Consider the following 19,300-nt stretch of genomic DNA (forward strand, 5'->3'; position numbering starts at 1 on the left):
GGAATGGCCCTTGATGGGGAAATCACCTCCTTTCCCCCGCCTCATTTCAGAATTGTGTGCTAGTCGCAAGACAGTGTTCAGGGGTTCATGGGTACTGCCTACTCCCAGCTGCCTCTCTGTCTTCTTCATGTAAATTGCAAGTCACGAGGAGGCACCATTGCCAATATGCTCCGCCCACCTAACCAAGAAACCTAGTTTGAGCTTGTCTGCCTGTGTTGTTGCAGGGGCAGAGTCTTCTTTGCCCAAAAGGTGGCAGGAGAGCCTCACTTCAAATGATAGAATCAACTGCTTAAGTAGAAACCAGCATGGTAGTTACTGTCATAAAGTGCAGCTCTAACAGAAGGTGTGCCTGAGACGCCCCTTCCAGTAATACACAGAATTTTGATTGAGGGCCCAGCCGATGGGTTGGTGGATTTCTCCTCACATGCCACAGCAGCTTCCAAAGATAGTGGTGTGAGGAGCTGGCTCTGCAAGCAGAGCAAGATTTAAGGGAAGAAAATACACCTGTCAGAAGTGGGATTTGAACCCACGCCTCCATGAAGAGACCAGAAGGCTCAGCTTCACTGAAGATCAAGCTCTCTTGAGTCTGGCGCCTTAGACCACTCGGCCATCCTGACAGCCAAAACAGTGTGCAGGTCGGACTCTTCAGTCTGCACTTGTTGATTTTGCCGCTTGCAATGTTCCTATCAAAGTCACAGCTTTAAAGGCCCCACAATATAACATGGCCAAGAAAAAAAAAAAAAAACAGAACAAGAAACAATGCACATGCACGACCACCGAGGGATGCAGATAACTTTTTAGCGTCCTGCAATAGTAAAGCACGTTTTACACAGGTCACAAGTTTTTAAAGGTCATTTCTGTCTAAGTGTGCATTGAGAGAGACTGAGGTTTTAGGGAGCAAACACAAAAGCTGCTGCTGCCAAGTGTTTCTGCCCGGTCTCAAACCGGGGACTTTTCGCGTGTGAGGCGAACGTGATAACCACTACACTACAGAAACAAGCTTGCTGATTTGACTGAAGGAGCACAGTTCCCCTCATATGTTTGCACGATTTCCTCTATACTTTATCAGCAGTTGCTCGGAATGCGAGGGGTAAGTGTGAAAATTGCAGCGGTGTCGGCCAGCATGCATACACTCAGACGTCCTGAAAAATCCCATAGCTGCGGGCAGAGACAGACAAATATCTGATGCCTAAATGCCAGGAAGGAGAGCCTGTGAAATCATCACACAGGGCGCACTGAGAGCAAGCAGGAAGGAAGCCAAGGCATTGTAATCCATTTTTCGCCTGAGGCAAAAAATATGTTTTGCGCAACAATGCTTCGAGTAAAATGAGAAATGTTGAGGGGTTGTGTATTTTGAGCAGGATTTGATTGTTTTCCGCTAAAATGGGCTCGTCCGGGATTTGAACCCGGGACCTCTCGCACCCTAAGCGAGAATCATACCCCTAGACCAACGAGCCTGGGCACAGAAATGCAACGGCTCCGACCCTGCTCGGAGGATTGGTGACAGAGAGTGGGAGACTACATCCCAAAGCAAGAAACTGCACATGGTGCTCTCTTTTGCAGTACGACTAGAGTCATTTGCATGGTCTTCATCGAACATGACATAAAAAGCCTCTATCCTTTAGACATTTTGGCCCAGATTTACAAGAAAATGACTAAGCGCGACGCTGTGCCAAATTTGCAAGCCCCACGTGCCGTCATTTTCAAAATGCAGGAAAGCGCCGTATTTAGTAGAATACAGCGCACCCCTGTGCTTCCCCCTGCGCCAGCTCTAAATTAGCTGCTGAGCGCCAACGCAGCCGTTCTTGCACCATGGTACAAGGATGACTGCGTTGAGGGGGAAATTGTTTTTGTGCAGGAAGGGACACCTTCCTGCCCAAAAAAAAAATCTTCAATGGTGATTTGCTCTTACTTCTATGTGTGCTGCAGAATGCATCACACATAGCAAGAGCAAAAACAAGGAGAAATGAAAACATTTCTCCTCAGTGCGCCACTCTAACGACACCCCTGGGATGGCGTTGGATTTTGGCGCTGACGCAGATTTACGCCAACTCCTAAATCTGGAGCAGCATCAAAATGCTATGGTGTTGCTGTGGCACACTCCCAACAACACCCATTGCACGCCCCTTCCAGGGAACGCGCTGCGTGCTAAGGGGCCGTATTTACAAGGTGGTGTTAAGCCACAAAAAGTGGCTGAACGCCATCTTGTAAATACCGCGCAGTGCATAGTGCCACCGGGGCGTCACTAAAAGTGATGCTCCGGTGGCGATAGGGCCTTGTAAGTCTGGCACTTTATTTGCTCAAGGTGTGTGTTCTTGGTGAGGGCAGGAAAGCTATTTTCGCTCTCGTACCTTCCTTCCTTGGCTGGCTTGAATGCTGTAGGCTCAGGCTTCATTGCAAAGGTCAAACAGTGAGCAACTGACTGCCGTAAGCTGGCGCAACTCCTCTTGGTGAGCTGTGACAGATGCCCCAGGAGCGTAGTACCTCACGATGGTGAGGGATAGACACAGTCTCTTTTATCTCAGCTTGCCTGTCAGGTGAGGCAGGAAATGCAAATACTGTGAAAAAGCCCAGCGACTCGAACCAGGGACCTTTCGCATGTGAGGTGCGCATGATAACCACTACACTACACAAGCAGACACACTTGCCGGCTTGCTTCATGTGGCTATGCATTGTACTGGAACCACCACACTATGGAAACAGACACACCTGCTTGCTTTATGTGGCTATGCATTGGACTGGGATGCAAGGATGAGGGCCAATGTTCATGACGCTCAAAGCTGAGCCTTCCGGAACACAATCTCTTCCCTTGGAAGAAAGGAACTGGGATCACTTTCATTCCAAGAGGTGATTTCAGAACTGGACCCGAAATTACCATGGAGAAGCACTGTGCATTTAATGTTCCTACGAGCACTGCTGCTCCAGCACAGAAAAGCAGTTGCAAAGAAATCTTGCATACCTTCATGATGCTGAACCGTCTCGACGCCAGTATAAAGCATGTATTGCATTGCAACATGACATCTTACAAGAGTGAAAAGCAGAAATACTCCTGTTTAAAACACAGACTGAACCTCTAAAGGTAGGGGTTTGTCTGGGATTTGAACCGAGGTCCTCTCACACCCGAAGCGAGAATCATACCCCTATACCAACTAGACTGCCGCTGCATAGTCATTTGAAACATCTTCTGAAGCGTCTTTCAGAAAAGCAGGGCCATTTGGAGGCTCTCTCTCTCTAAGCGTGCCATAGCAATTGATGTTTTCTGTCAAGGATTTTTTGTTTGTCTCTAGCAAGGCAAGAGGTAGTCAAAATGCCCTGTGCCAGTGAGCTGAACTAGGGGACTGATGTGAAAAGCAGACCCTTTCTGGTAGTTGTAACCCGCTGCTAGTCATGGACCCTTGCACCTTAGATTTCCCAACCAGAAGCACTGAAGGGCCTGCTAGCTCTTGAGCCAGAGGAGCATGCCTCTTGGATTCAAGCACACTTGCTCGGTCAGCGCTCGATCAGGCTTGATCAGGCGAGATTTATATTAGTGGCTCATAGGCCTGAAACACTCACCTGGGAGACGCAGGGTGGCTGATTTCCCGGAATGGCCCTTGATGGGGAAATCACCTCCTTTCCCCCGCCTCATTTCAGAATTGTGTGCTAGTCGCAAGACAGTGTTCAGGGGTTCATGGGTACTGCCTACTCCCAGCTGCCTCTCTGTCTTCTTCATGTAAATTGCAAGTCACGAGGAGGCACCATTGCCAATATGCTCCGCCCACCTAACCAAGAAACCTAGTTTGAGCTTGTCTGCCTGTGTTGTTGCAGGGGCAGAGTCTTCTTTGCCCAAAAGGTGGCAGGAGAGCCTCACTTCAAACGATAGAATCAACTGCTTAAGTAGAAACCAGCATGGTAGTTACTGTCATAAAGTGCAGCTCTAACAGAAGGTGTGCCTGAGACGCCCCTTCCAGTAATACACAGAATTTTGATTGAGGGCCCAGCCGATGGGTTGGTGGATTTCTCCTCACATGCCACAGCAGCTTCCAAAGATAGTGGTGTGAGGAGCTGGCTCTGCAAGCAGAGCAAGATTTAAGGGAAGAAAATACACCTGTCAAAAGTGGGATTTGAACCCACGCCTCCATGAAGAGACCAGAAGGCTCAGCTTCACTGAAGATCAAGCTCTCTTGAGTCTGGCACCTTAGACCACTCGGCCATCCTGACAGCCAAAACAGTGTGCAGGTCGGACTCTTCAGTCTGCACTTGTTGATTTTGCCGCTTGCAATGTTCCTATCAAAGTCACAGCTTTAAAGGCCCCACAATATAACATGGCCAAGAAAAAAAAAAAAAAACAGAACAAGAAACAATGCACATGCACGACCACCGAGGGATGCAGATAACTTTTTAGCGTCCTGCAATAGTAAAGCACGTTTTACACAGGTCACAAGTTTTTAAAGGTCATTTCTGTCTAAGTGTGCATTGAGAGAGACTGAGGTTTTAGGGAGCAAACACAAAAGCTGCTGCTGCCAAGTGTTTCTGCCCGGTCTCAAACCGGGGACTTTTCGCGTGTGAGGCGAACGTGATAACCACTACACTACAGAAACAAGCTTGCTGATTTGACTGAAGGAGCACAGTTCCCCTCATATGTTTGCATGATTTCCTCTATACTTTATCAGCAGTTGCTCGGAATGCGAGGGGTAAGTGTGAAAATTGCAGCGGTGTCGGCCAGCATGCATACACTCAGACGTCCTGAAAAATCCCATAGCTGCGGGCAGAGACAGACAAATATCTGATGCCTAAATGCCAGGAAGGAGAGCCTGTGAAATCATCACACAGGGCGCACTGAGAGCAAGCAGGAAGGAAGCCAAGGCATTGTAATCCATTTTTCGCCTGAGGCAAAAAATATGTTTTGCGCAACAATGCTTCGAGTAAAATGAGAAATGTTGAGGGGTTGTGTATTTTGAGCAGGATTTGATTGTTTTCCGCTAAAATGGGCTCGTCCGGGATTTGAACCCGGGACCTCTCGCACCCTAAGCGAGAATCATACCCCTAGACCAACGAGCCTGGGCACAGAAATGCAACGGCTCCGACCCTGCTCGGAGGATTGGTGACAGAGAGTGGGAGACTACATCCCAAAGCAAGAAACTGCACATGGTGCTCTCTTTTGCAGTACGACTAGAGTCATTTGCATGGTCTTCATCGAACATGACATAAAAAGCCTCTATCCTTTAGACATTTTGGCCCAGATTTACAAGAAAATGACTAAGCGCGACGCTGTGCCAAATTTGCAAGCCCCACGTGCCGTCATTTTCAAAATGCAGGAAAGCGCCGTATTTAGTAGAATACAGCGCACCCCTGTGCTTCCCCCTGCGCCAGCTCTAAATTAGCTGCTGAGCGCCAACGCAGCCGTTCTTGCACCATGGTACAAGGATGACTGCGTTGAGGGGGAAATTGTTTTTGTGCAGGAAGGGACACCTTCCTGCCCAAAAAAAAAATCTTCAATGGTGATTTGCTCTTACTTCTATGTGTGCTGCAGAATGCATCACACATAGCAAGAGCAAAAACAAGGAGAAATGAAAACATTTCTCCTCAGTGCGCCACTCTAACGACACCCCTGGGATGGCGTTGGATTTTGGCGCTGACGCAGATTTACGCCAACTCCTAAATCTGAAGCAGCATCAAAATGCTATGGTGTTGCTGTGGCACACTCCCAACAACACCCATTGCACGCCCCTTCCAGGGAACGCGCTGCGTGCTAAGGGGCCGTATTTACAAGGTGGTGTTAAGCCACAAAAAGTGGCTGAACGCCATCTTGTAAATACCGCGCAGTGCATAGTGCCACCGGGGCGTCACTAAAAGTGATGCTCCGGTGGCGATAGGGCCTTGTAAGTCTGGCACTTTATTTGCTCAAGGTGTGTGTTCTTGGTGAGGGCAGGAAAGCTATTTTCGCTCTCGTACCTTCCTTCCTTGGCTGGCTTGAATGCTGTAGGCTCAGGCTTCATTGCAAAGGTCAAACAGTGAGCAACTGACTGCCGTAAGCTGGCGCAACTCCTCTTGGTGAGCTGTGACAGATGCCCCAGGAGCGTAGTACCTCACGATGGTGAGGGATAGACACAGTCTCTTTTATCTCAGCTTGCCTGTCAGGTGAGGCAGGAAATGCAAATACTGTGAAAAAGCCCAGCGACTCGAACCAGGGACCTTTCGCATGTGAGGTGCGCATGATAACCACTACACTACACAAGCAGACACACTTGCCGGCTTGCTTCATGTGGCTATGCATTGTACTGGAACCACCACACTATGGAAACAGACACACCTGCTTGCTTTATGTGGCTATGCATTGGACTGGGATGCAAGGATGAGGGCCAATGTTCATGACGCTCAAAGCTGAGCCTTCCGGAACACAATCTCTTCCCTTGGAAGAAAGGAACTGGGATCACTTTCATTCCAAGAGGTGATTTCAGAACTGGACCCGAAATTACCATGGAGAAGCACTGTGCATTTAATGTTCCTACGAGCACTGCTGCTCCAGCACAGAAAAGCAGTTGCAAAGAAATCTCGCATACCTTCATGATGCTGAACCGTCTCGACGCCAGTATAAAGCATGTATTGCATTGCAACATGACATCTTACAAGAGTGAAAAGCAGAAATACTCCTGTTTAAAACACAGACTGAACCTCTAAAGGTAGGGGTTTGTCTGGGATTTGAACCGAGGTCCTCTCACACCCGAAGCGAGAATCATACCCCTATACCAACTAGACTGCCGCTGCATAGTCATTTGAAACATCTTCTGAAGCGTCTTTCAGAAAAGCAGGGCCATTTGGAGGCTCTCTCTCTCTAAGCGTGCCATAGCAATTGATGTTTTCTGTCAAGGATTTTTTGTTTGTCTCTAGCAAGGCAAGAGGTAGTCAAAATGCCCTGTGCCAGTGAGCTGAACTAGGGGACTGATGTGAAAAGCAGACCCTTTCTGGTAGTTGTAACCCGCTGCTAGTCATGGACCCTTGCACCTTAGATTTCCCAACCAGAAGCACTGAAGGGCCTGCTAGCTCTTGAGCCAGAGGAGCATGCCTCTTGGATTCAAGCACACTTGCTCGGTCAGCGCTCGATCAGGCTCGATCAGGCGAGATTTATATTAGTGGCTCATAGGCCTGAAACACTCACCTGGGAGACGCAGGGTGGCTGATTTCCCGGAATGGCCCTTGATGGGGAAATCACCTCCTTTCCCCCGCCTCATTTCAGAATTGTGTGCTAGTCGCAAGACAGTGTTCAGGGGTTCATGGGTACTGCCTACTCCCAGCTGCCTCTCTGTCTTCTTCATGTAAATTGCAAGTCACGAGGAGGCACCATTGCCAATATGCTCCGCCCACCTAACCAAGAAACCTAGTTTGAGCTTGTCTGCCTTTGTTGTTGCAGGGGCAGAGTCTTCTTTGCCCAAAAGGTGGCAGGAGAGCCTCACTTCAAACGATAGAATCAACTGCTTAAGTAGAAACCAGCATGGTAGTTACTGTCATAAAGTGCAGCTCTAACAGAAGGTGTGCCTGAGACGCCCCTTCCAGTAATACACAGAATTTTGATTGAGGGCCCAGCCGATGGGTTGGTGGATTTCTCCTCACATGCCACAGCAGCTTCCAAAGATAGTGGTGTGAGGAGCTGGCTCTGCAAGCAGAGCAAGATTTAAGGGAAGAAAATACACCTGTCAGAAGTGGGATTTGAACCCACGCCTCCATGAAGAGACCAGAAGGCTCAGCTTCACTGAAGATCAAGCTCTCTTGAGTCTGGCGCCTTAGACCACTCGGCCATCCTGACAGCCAAAACAGTGTGCAGGTCGGACTCTTCAGTCTGCACTTGTTGATTTTGCCGCTTGCAATGTTCCTATCAAAGTCACAGCTTTAAAGGCCCCACAATATGACATGGCCAAGAAAAAAAAAAAAAAACAGAACAAGAAACAATGCACATGCACGACCACCGAGGGATGCAGATAACTTTTTAGCGTCCTGCAATAGTAAAGCACGTTTTACACAGGTCACAAGTTTTTAAAGGTCATATCTGTCTAAGTGTGCATTGAGAGAGACTGAGGTTTTAGGGAGCAAACACAAAAGCTGCTGCTGCCAAGTGTTTCTGCCCGGTCTCAAACCGGGGACTTTTCGCGTGTGAGGCGAACGTGATAACCACTACACTACAGAAACAAGCTTGCTGATTTGACTGAAGGAGCACAGTTCCCCTCATATGTTTGCACGATTTCCTCTATACTTTATCAGCAGTTGCTCGGAATGCGAGGGGTAAGTGTGAAAATTGCAGCGGTGTCGGCCAGCATGCATACACTCAGACGTCCTGAAAAATCCCATAGCTGCGGGCAGAGACAGACAAATATCTGATGCCTAAATGCCAGGAAGGAGAGCCTGTGAAATCATCACACAGGGCGCACTGAGAGCAAGCAGGAAGGAAGCCAAGGCATTGTAATCCATTTTTCGCCTGAGGCAAAAAATATGTTTTGCGCAACAATGCTTCGAGTAAAATGAGAAATGTTGAGGGGTTGTGTATTTTGAGCAGGATTTGATTGTTTTCCGCTAAAATGGGCTCGTCCGGGATTTGAACCCGGGACCTCTCGCACCCTAAGCGAGAATCATACCCCTAGACCAACGAGCCTGGGCACAGAAATGCAACGGCTCCGACCCTGCTCGGAGGATTGGTGACAGAGAGTGGGAGACTACATCCCAAAGCAAGAAACTGCACATGGTGCTCTCTTTTGCAGTACGACTAGAGTCATTTGCATGGTCTTCATCGAACATGACATAAAAAGCCTCTATCCTTTAGACATTTTGGCCCAGATTTACAAGAAAATGACTAAGCGCGACGCTGTGCCAAATTTGCAAGCCCCACGTGCCGTCATTTTCAAAATGCAGGAAAGCGCCGTATTTAGTAGAATACAGCGCACCCCTGTGCTTCCCCCTGCGCCAGCTCTAAATTAGCTGCTGAGCGCCAACGCAGCCGTTCTTGCACCATGGTACAAGGATGACTGCGTTGAGGGGGAAATTGTTTTTGTGCAGGAAGGGACACCTTCCTGCCCAAAAAAAAAATCTTCAATGGTGATTTGCTCTTACTTCTATGTGTGCTGCAGAATGCATCACACATAGCAAGAGCAAAAACAAGGAGAAATGAAAACATTTCTCCTCAGTGCGCCACTCTAACGACACCCCTGGGATGGCGTTGGATTTTGGCGCTGACGCAGATTTACGCCAACTCCTAAATCTGGAGCAGCATCAAAATGCTATGGTGTTGCTGTGGCACACTCCCAACAACACCCATTGCACGCCCCTTCCAGGGAACGCGCTGCGTGCTAAGGGGCCGTATTTACAAGGTGGTGTTAAGCCACAAAAAGTGGCTGAACGCCATCTTGTAAATACCGCGCAGTGCATAGTGCCACCGGGGCGTCACTAAAAGTGATGCTCCGGTGGCGATAGGGCCTTGTAAGTCTGGCACTTTATTTGCTCGAGGTGTGTGTTCTTGGTGAGGGCAGGAAAGCTATTTTCGCTCTCGTACCTTCCTTCCTTGGCTGGCTTGAATGCTGTAGGCTCAGGCTTCATTGCAAAGGTCAAACAGTGAGCAACTGACTGCCGTAAGCTGGCGCAACTCCTCTTGGTGAGCTGTGACAGATGCCCCAGGAGCGTAGTACCTCACGATGGTGAGGGATAGACACAGTCTCTTTTATCTCAGCTTGCCTGTCAGGTGAGGCAGGAAATGCAAATACTGTGAAAAAGCCCAGCGACTCGAACCAGGGACCTTTCGCATGTGAGGTGCGCATGATAACCACTACACTACACAAGCAGACACACTTGCCGGCTTGCTTCATGTGGCTATGCATTGTACTGGAACCACCACACTATGGAAACAGACACACCTGCTTGCTTTATGTGGCTATGCATTGGACTGGGATGCAAGGATGAGGGCCAATGTTCATGACGCTCAAAGCTGAGCCTTCCGGAACACAATCTCTTCCCTTGGAAGAAAGGAACTGGGATCACTTTCATTCCAAGAGGTGATTTCAGAACTGGACCCGAAATTACCATGGAGAAGCACTGTGCATTTAATGTTCCTACGAGCACTGCTGCTCCAGCACAGAAAAGCAGTTGCAAAGAAATCTCGCATACCTTCATGATGCTGAACCGTCTCGACGCCAGTATAAAGCATGTATTGCATTGCAACATGACATCTTACAAGAGTGAAAAGCAGAAATACTCCTGTTTAAAACACAGACTGAACCTCTAAAGGTAGGGGTTTGTCTGGGATTTGAACCGAGGTCCTCTCACACCCGAAGCGAGAATCATACCCCTATACCAACTAGACTGCCGCTGCATAGTCATTTGAAACATCTTCTGAAGCGTCTTTCAGAAAAGCAGGGCCATTTGGAGGCTCTCTCTCTCTAAGCGTGCCATAGCAATTGATGTTTTCTGTCAAGGATTTTTTGTTTGTCTCTAGCAAGGCAAGAGGTAGTCAAAATGCCCTGTGCCAGTGAGCTGAACTAGGGGACTGATGTGAAAAGCAGACCCTTTCTGGTAGTTGTAACCCGCTGCTAGTCATGGACCCTTGCACCTTAGATTTCCCAACCAGAAGCACTGAAGGGCCTGCTAGCTCTTGAGCCAGAGGAGCATGCCTCTTGGATTCAAGCACACTTGCTCGGTCAGCGCTCGATCAGGCTTGATCAGGCGAGATTTATATTAGTGGCTCATAGGCCTGAAACACTCACCTGGGAGACGCAGGGTGGCTGATTTCCCGGAATGGCCCTTGATGGGGAAATCACCTCCTTTCCCCCGCCTCATTTCAGAATTGTGTGCTAGTCGCAAGACAGTGTTCAGGGGTTCATGGGTACTGCCTACTCCCAGCTGCCTCTCTGTCTTCTTCATGTAAATTGCAAGTCACGAGGAGGCACCATTGCCAATATGCTCCGCCCACCTAACCAAGAAACCTAGTTTGAGCTTGTCTGCCTGTGTTGTTGCAGGGGCAGAGTCTTCTTTGCCCAAAAGGTGGCAGGAGAGCCTCACTTCAAACGATAGAATCAACTGCTTAAGTAGAAACCAGCATGGTAGTTACTGTCATAAAGTGCAGCTCTAACAGAAGGTGTGCCTGAGACGCCCCTTCCAGTAATACACAGAATTTTGATTGAGGGCCCAGCCGATGGGTTGGTGGATTTCTCCTCACATGCCACAGCAGCTTCCAAAGATAGTGGTGTGAGGAGCTGGCTCTGCAAGCAGAGCAAGATTTAAGGGAAGAAAATACACCTGTCAGAAGTGGGATTTGAACCCACGCCTCCATGAAGAGACCAGAAGGCTCAGCTTCACTGAAGATCAAGCTCTCTTGAGTCTGGCGCCTTAGACCACTCGGCCATCCTGACAGCCAAAACAGTGTGCAGGTCGGACTCTTCAGTCTGCACTTGTTGATTTTGCCGCTTGCAATGTTCCTATCAAAGTCACAGCTTTAAAGGCCCCACAATATAACATGGCCAAGAAAAAAAAAAAAAAACAGAACAAGAAACAATGCACATGCACGACCACCGAGGGATGCAGATAACTTTTTAGCGTCCTGCAATAGTAAAGCACGTTTTACACAGGTCACAAGTTTTTAAAGGTCATTTCTGTCTAAGTGTGCATTGAGAGAGACTGAGGTTTTAGGGAGCAAACACAAAAGCTGCTGCTGCCAAGTGTTTCTGCCCGGTCTCAAACCGGGGACTTTTCGCGTGTGAGGCGAACGTGATAACCACTACACTACAGAAACAAGCTTGCTGATTTGACTGAAGGAGCACAGTTCCCCTCATATGTTTGCACGATTTCCTCTATACTTTATCAGCAGTTGCTCGGAATGCGAGGGGTAAGTGTGAAAATTGCAGCGGTGTCGGCCAGCATGCATACACTCAGACGTCCTGAAAAATCCCATAGCTGCGGGCAGAGACAGACAAATATCTGATGCCTAAATGCCAGGAAGGAGAGCCTGTGAAATCATCACACAGGGCGCACTGAGAGCAAGCAGGAAGGAAGCCAAGGCATTGTAATCCATTTTTCGCCTGAGGCAAAAAATATGTTTTGCGCAACAATGCTTCGAGTAAAATGAGAAATGTTGAGGGGTTGTGTATTTTGAGCAGGATTTGATTGTTTTCCGCTAAAATGGGCTCGTCCGGGATTTGAACCCGGGACCTCTCGCACCCTAAGCGAGAATCATACCCCTAGACCAACGAGCCTGGGCACAGAAATGCAACGGCTCCGACCCTGCTCGGAGGATTGGTGACAGAGAGTGGGAGACTACATCCCAAAGCAAGAAACTGCACATGGTGCTCTCTTTTGCAGTACGACTAGAGTCATTTGCATGGTCTTCATCGAACATGACATAAAAAGCCTCTATCCTTTAGACATTTTGGCCCAGATTTACAAGAAAATGACTAAGCGCGACGCTGTGCCAAATTTGCAAGCCCCACGTGCCGTCATTTTCAAAATGCAGGAAAGCGCCGTATTTAGTAGAATACAGCGCACCCCTGTGCTTCCCCCTGCGCCAGCTCTAAATTAGCTGCTGAGCGCCAACGCAGCCGTTCTTGCACCATGGTACAAGGATGACTGCGTTGAGGGGGAAATTGTTTTTGTGCAGGAAGGGACACCTTCCTGCCCAAAAAAAAAATCTTCAATGGTGATTTGCTCTTACTTCTATGTGTGCTGCAGAATGCATCACACATAGCAAGAGCAAAAACAAGGAGAAATGAAAACATTTCTCCTCAGTGCGCCACTCTAACGACACCCCTGGGATGGCGTTGGATTTTGGCGCTGACGCAGATTTACGCCAACTCCTAAATCTGGAGCAGCATCAAAATGCTATGGTGTTGCTGTGGCACACTCCCAACAACACCCATTGCACGCCCCTTCCAGGGAACGCGCTGCGTGCTAAGGGGCCGTATTTACAAGGTGGTGTTAAGCCACAAAAAGTGGCTGAACGCCATCTTGTAAATACAGCGCAGTGCATAGTGCCACCGGGGCGTCACTAAAAGTGATGCTCCGGTGGCGATAGGGCCTTGTAAGTCTGGCACTTTATTTGCTCAAGGTGTGTGTTCTTGGTGAGGGCAGGAAAGCTATTTTCGCTCTCGTACCTTCCTTCCTTGGCTGGCTTGAATGCTGTAGGCTCAGGCTTCATTGCAAAGGTCAAACAGTGAGCAACTGACTGCCGTAAGCTGGCGCAACTCCTCTTGGTGAGCTGTGACAGATGCCCCAGGAGCGTAGTACCTCACGATGGTGAGGGATAGACACAGTCTCTTTTATCTCAGCTTGCCTGTCAGGTGAGGCAGGAAATGCAAATACTGTGAAAAAGCCCAGCGACTCGAACCAGGGACCTTTCGCATGTGAGGTGCGCATGATAACCACTACACTACACAAGCAGACACACTTGCCGGCTTGCTTCATGTGGCTATGCATTGTACTGGAACAACCACACTATGGAAACAGACACACCTGCTTGCTTTATGTGGCTATGCATTGGACTGGGATGCAAGGATGAGGGCCAATGTTCATGACGCTGAAAGCTGAGCCTTCCGGAACACAATCTCTTCCCTTGGAAGAAAGGAACTGGGATCACTTTCATTCCAAGAGGTGATTTCAGAACTGGACCCGAAATTACCATGGAGAAGCACTGTGCATTTAATGTTCCTACGAGCACTGCTGCTCCAGCACAGAAAAGCAGTTGCAAAGAAATCTCGCATACCTTCATGATGCTGAACCGTCTCGACGCCAGTATAAAGCATGTATTGCATTGCAACATGACATCTTACAAGAGTGAAAAGCAGAAATACTCCTGTTTAAAACACAGACTGAACCTCTAAAGGTAGGGGTTTGTCTGGGATTTGAACCGAGGTCCTCTCACACCCGAAGCGAGAATCATACCCCTATACCAACTAGACTGCCGCTGCATAGTCATTTGAAACATCTTCTGAAGCGTCTTTCAGAAAAGCAGGGCCATTTGGAGGCTCTCTCTCTCTAAGCGTGCCATAGCAATTGATGTTTTCTGTCAAGGATTTTTTGTTTGTCTCTAGCAAGGCAAGAGGTAGTCAAAATGCCCTGTGCCAGTGAGCTGAACTAGGGGACTGATGTGAAAAGCAGACCCTTTCTGGTAGTTGTAACCCGCTGCTAGTCATGGACCCTTGCACCTTAGATTTCCCAACCAGAAGCACTGAAGGGCCTGCTAGCTCTTGAGCCAGAGGAGCATGCCTCTTGGATTCAAGCACACTTGCTCGGTCAGCGCTCGATCAGGCTCGATCAGGCGAGATTTATATTAGTGGCTCATAGGCCTGAAACACTCACCTGGGAGACGCAGGGTGGCTGATTTCCCGGAATGGCCCTTGATGGGGAAATCACCTCCTTTCCCCCGCCTCATTTCAGAATTGTGTGCTAGTCGCAAGACAGTGTTCAGGGGTTCATGGGTACTGCCTACTCCCAGCTGCCTCTCTGTCTTCTTCATGTAAATTGCAAGTCACGAGGAGGCACCATTGCCAATATGCTCCGCCCACCTAACCAAGAAACCTAGTTTGAGCTTGTCTGCCTGTGTTGTTGCAGGGGCAGAGTCTTCTTTGCCCAAAAGGTGGCAGGAGAGCCTCACTTCAAACGATAGAATCAACTGCTTAAGTAGAAACCAGCATGGTAGTTACTGTCATAAAGTGCAGCTCTAACAGAAGGTGTGCCTGAGACGCCCCTTCCAGTAATACACAGAATTTTGATTGAGGGCCCAGCCGATGGGTTGGTGGATTTCTCCTCACATGCCACAGCAGCTTCCAAAGATAGTGGTCTGAGGAGCTGGCTCTGCAAGCAGAGCAAGATTTAAGGGAAGAAAATACACCTGTCAGAAGTGGGATTTGAACCCACGCCTCCATGAAGAGACCAGAAGGCTCAGCTTCACTGAAGATCAAGCTCTCTTGAGTCTGGCGCCTTAGACCACTCGGCCATCCTGACAGCCAAAACAGTGTGCAGGTCGGACTCTTCAGTCTGCACTTGTTGATTTTGCCGCTTGCAATGTTCCTATCAAAGTCACAGCTTTAAAGGCCCCACAATATAACATGGCCAAGAAAAAAAAAAAAAAACAGAACAAGAAACAATGCACATGCACGACCACCGAGGGATGCAGATAACTTTTTAGCGTCCTGCAATAGTAAAGCACGTTTTACACAGGTCACAAGTTTTTAAAGGTCATTTCTGTCTAAGTGTGCATTGAGAGAGACTGAGGTTTTAGGGAGCAAACACAAAAGCTGCTGCTGCCAAGTGTTTCTGCCCGGTCTCAAACCGGGGACTTTTCGCGTGTGAGGCGAACGTGATAACCACTACACTACAGACACAAGCTTGCTGATTTGACTGAAGGAGCACAGTTCCCCTCATATGTTTGCACGATTTCCTCTATACTTTATCAGCAGTTGCTCGGAATGCGAGGGGTAAGTGTGAAAATTGCAGCGGTGTCGGCCAGCATGCATACACTCAGACGTCCTGAAAAATCCCATAGCTGCGGGCAGAGACAGACAAATATCTGATGCCTAAATGCCAGGAAGGAGAGCCTGTGAAATCATCACACAGGGCGCACTGAGAGCAAGCAGGAAGGAAGCCAAGGCATTGTAATCCATTTTTCGCCTGAGGCAAAAAATATGTTTTGCGCAACAATGCTTCGAGTAAAATGAGAAATGTAGAGGGGTTGTGTATTTTGAGCAGGATTTGATTGTTTTCCGCTAAAATGGGCTCGTCCGGGATTTGAACCCGGGACCTCTCGCACCCTAAGCGAGAATCATACCCCTAGACCAACGAGCCTGGGCACAGAAATGCAACGGCTCCGACCCTGCTCGGAGGATTGGTGACAGAGAGTGGGAGACTACATCCCAAAGCAAGAAACTGCACATGGTGCTCTCTTTTGCAGTACGACTAGAGTCATTTGCATGGTCTTCATCGAACATGACATAAAAAGCCTCTATCCTTTAGACATTTTGGCCCAGATTTACAAGAAAATGACTAAGCGCGACGCTGTGCCAAATTTGCAAGCCCCACGTGCCGTCATTTTCAAAATGCAGGAAAGCGCCGTATTTAGTAGAATACAGCGCACCCCTGTGCTTCCCCCTGCGCCAGCTCTAAATTAGCTGCTGAGCGCCAACGCAGCCGTTCTTGCACCATGGTACAAGGATGACTGCGTTGAGGGGGAAATTGTTTTTGTGCAGGAAGGGACACCTTCCTGCCCAAAAAAAAAATCTTCAATGGTGATTTGCTCTTACTTCTATGTGTGCTGCAGAATGCATCACACATAGCAAGAGCAAAAACAAGGAGAAATGAAAACATTTCTCCTCAGTGCGCCACTCTAATGACACCCCTGGGATGGCGTTGGATTTTGGCGCTGACGCAGATTTACGCCAACTCCTAAATCTGGAGCAGCATCAAAATGCTATGGTGTTGCTGTGGCACACTCCCAACAACACCCATTGCACGCCCCTTCCAGGGAACGCGCTGCGTGCTAAGGGGCCGTATTTACAAGGTGGTGTTAAGCCACAAAAAGTGGCTGAACGCCATCTTGTAAATACCGCGCAGTGCATAGTGCCACCGGGGCGTCACTAAAAGTGATGCTCCGGTGGCGATAGGGCCTTGTAAGTCTGGCACTTTATTTGCTCAAGGTGTGTGTTCTTGGTGAGGGCAGGAAAGCTATTTTCGCTCTCGTACCTTCCTTCCTTGGCTGGCTTGAATGCTGTAGGCTCAGGCTTCATTGCAAAGGTCAAACAGTGAGCAACTGACTGCCGTAAGCTGGCGCAACTCCTCTTGGTGAGCTGTGACAGATGCCCCAGGAGCGTAGTACCTCACGATGGTGAGGGATAGACACAGTCTCTTTTATCTCAGCTTGCCTGTCAGGTGAGGCAGGAAATGCAAATACTGTGAAAAAGCCCAGCGACTCGAACCAGGGACCTTTCGCATGTGAGGTGCGCATGATAACCACTACACTACACAAGCAGACACACTTGCCGGCTTGCTTCATGTGGCTATGCATTGTACTGGAACCACCACACTATGGAAACAGACACACCTGCTTGCTTTATGTGGCTATGCATTGGACTGGGATGCAAGGATGAGGGCCAATGTTCATGACGCTCAAAGCTGAGCCTTCCGGAACACAATCTCTTCCCTTGGAAGAAAGGAACTGGGATCACTTTCATTCCAAGAGGTGATTTCAGAACTGGACCCGAAATTACCATGGAGAAGCACTGTGCATTTAATGTTCCTACGAGCACTGCTGCTCCAGCACAGAAAAGCAGTTGCAAAGAAATCTCGCATACCTTCATGATGCTGAACCGTCTCGACGCCAGTATAAAGCATGTATTGCATTGCAACATGACATCTTACAAGAGTGAAAAGCAGAAATACTCCTGTTTAAAACACAGACTGAACCTCTAAAGGTAGGGGTTTGTCTGGGATTTGAACCGAGGTCCTCTCACACCCGAAGCGAGAATCATACCCCTATACCAACTAGACTGCCGCTGCATAGTCATTTGAAACATCTTCTGAAGCGTCTTTCAGAAAAGCAGGGCCATTTGGAGGCTCTCTCTCTCTAAGCGTGCCATAGCAATTGATGTTTTCTGTCAAGGATTTTTTGTTTGTCTCTAGCAAGGCAAGAGGTAGTCAAAATGCCCTGTGCCAGTGAGCTGAACTAGGGGACTGATGTGAAAAGCAGACCCTTTCTGGTAGTTGTAACCCGCTGCTAGTCATGGACCCTTGCACCTTAGATTTCCCAACCAGAAGCACTGAAGGGCCTGCTAGCTCTTGAGCCAGAGGAGCATGCCTCTTGGATTCAAGCACACTTGCTCGGTCAGCGCTCGATCAGGCTCGATCAGGCGAGATTTATATTAGTGGCTCATAGGCCTGAAACACTCACCTGGGAGACGCAGGGTGGCTGATTTCCCGGAATGGCCCTTGATGGGGAAATCACCTCCTTTCCCCCGCCTCATTTCAGAATTGTGTGCTAGTCGCAAGACAGTGTTCAGGGGTTCATGGGTACTGCCTACTCCCAGCTGCCTCTCTGTCTTCTTCATGTAAATTGCAAGTCACGAGGAGGCACCATTGCCAATATGCTCCGCCCACCTAACCAAGAAACCTAGTTTGAGCTTGTCTGCCTGTGTTGTTGCAGGGGCAGAGTCTTCTTTGCCCAAAAGGTGGCAGGAGAGCCTCACTTCAAACGATAGAATCAACTGCTTAAGTAGAAACCAGCATGGTAGTTACTGTCATAAAGTGCAGCTCTAACAGAAGGTGTGCCTGAGACGCCCCTTCCAGTAATACACAGAATTTTGATTGAGGGCCCAGCCGATGGGTTGGTGGATTTCTCCTCACATGCCACAGCAGCTTCCAAAGATAGTGGTCTGAGGAGCTGGCTCTGCAAGCAGAGCAAGATTTAAGGGAAGAAAATACACCTGTCAGAAGTGGGATTTGAACCCACGCCTCCATGAAGAGACCAGAAGGCTCAGCTTCACTGAAGATCAAGCTCTCTTGAGTCTGGCGCCTTAGACCACTCGGCCATCCTGACAGCCAAAACAGTGTGCAGGTCGGACTCTTCAGTCTGCACTTGTTGATTTTGCCGCTTGCAATGTTCCTATCAAAGTCACAGCTTTAAAGGCCCCACAATATAACATGGCCAAGAAAAAAAAAAAAAAACAGAACAAGAAACAATGCACATGCACGACCACCGAGGGATGCAGATAACTTTTTAGCGTCCTGCAATAGTAAAGCACGTTTTACACAGGTCACAAGTTTTTAAAGGTCATTTCTGTCTAAGTGTGCATTGAGAGAGACTGAGGTTTTAGGGAGCAAACACAAAAGCTATTGCTGCCAAGTGTTTCTGCCCGGTCTCAAACCGGGGACTTTTCGCGTGTGAGGCAAACGTGATAACCACTACACTACAGAAACAAGCTTGCTGATTTGACTGAAGGAGCACAGTTCCCCTCATATGTTTGCACGATTTCCTCTATACTTTATCAGCAGTTGCTCGGAATGCGAGGGGTAAGTGTGAAAATTGCAGCGGTGTCGGCCAGCATGCATACACTCAGACGTCCTGAAAAATCCCATAGCTGCGGGCAGAGACAGACAAATATCTGATGCCTAAATGCCAGGAAGGAGAGCCTGTGAAATCATCACACAGGGCGCACTGAGAGCAAGCAGGAAGGAAGCCAAGGCATTGTGATCCATTTTTCGCCTGAGGCAAAAAATATGTTTTGCGCAACAATGCTTCGAGTAAAATGAGAAATGTTGAGGGGTTGTGTATTTTGAGCAGGATTTGATTGTTTTCCGCTAAAAT

At 48.6% G+C, this 19,300-nt stretch overlaps 5 non-coding genes across 5 annotated transcripts; all 5 read right to left on the reverse strand.

Moving 5' to 3' along the window:
- Window positions 1-1,385: 1,385 nt before the first annotated feature.
- Window positions 1,386-1,457, reverse strand: TRNAP-AGG (transfer RNA proline (anticodon AGG)). The gene has a single exon. It is a non-coding gene; the product is annotated as a tRNA-Pro (tRNA).
- A 3,511-nt stretch (window positions 1,458-4,968) lies between these two features.
- On the reverse strand, window positions 4,969-5,040 carry TRNAP-AGG (transfer RNA proline (anticodon AGG)). Its single transcript has one exon. It is a non-coding gene; the product is annotated as a tRNA-Pro (tRNA).
- Window positions 5,041-8,551: 3,511 nt separating this feature from the next.
- TRNAP-AGG (transfer RNA proline (anticodon AGG)) lies at window positions 8,552-8,623 on the reverse strand. Its single transcript has one exon. It is a non-coding gene; the product is annotated as a tRNA-Pro (tRNA).
- A 3,511-nt stretch (window positions 8,624-12,134) lies between these two features.
- Window positions 12,135-12,206, reverse strand: TRNAP-AGG (transfer RNA proline (anticodon AGG)). Its single transcript has one exon. It is a non-coding gene; the product is annotated as a tRNA-Pro (tRNA).
- A 3,511-nt stretch (window positions 12,207-15,717) lies between these two features.
- Window positions 15,718-15,789, reverse strand: TRNAP-AGG (transfer RNA proline (anticodon AGG)). The gene has a single exon. It is a non-coding gene; the product is annotated as a tRNA-Pro (tRNA).
- Window positions 15,790-19,300: the final 3,511 nt, after the last annotated feature.

This window comes from Pleurodeles waltl, unplaced genomic scaffold, assembly GCF_031143425.1.
Source record: "Pleurodeles waltl isolate 20211129_DDA unplaced genomic scaffold, aPleWal1.hap1.20221129 scaffold_72, whole genome shotgun sequence".
NCBI classification, from domain to species: Eukaryota; Metazoa; Chordata; class Amphibia; order Caudata; family Salamandridae; genus Pleurodeles; species Pleurodeles waltl.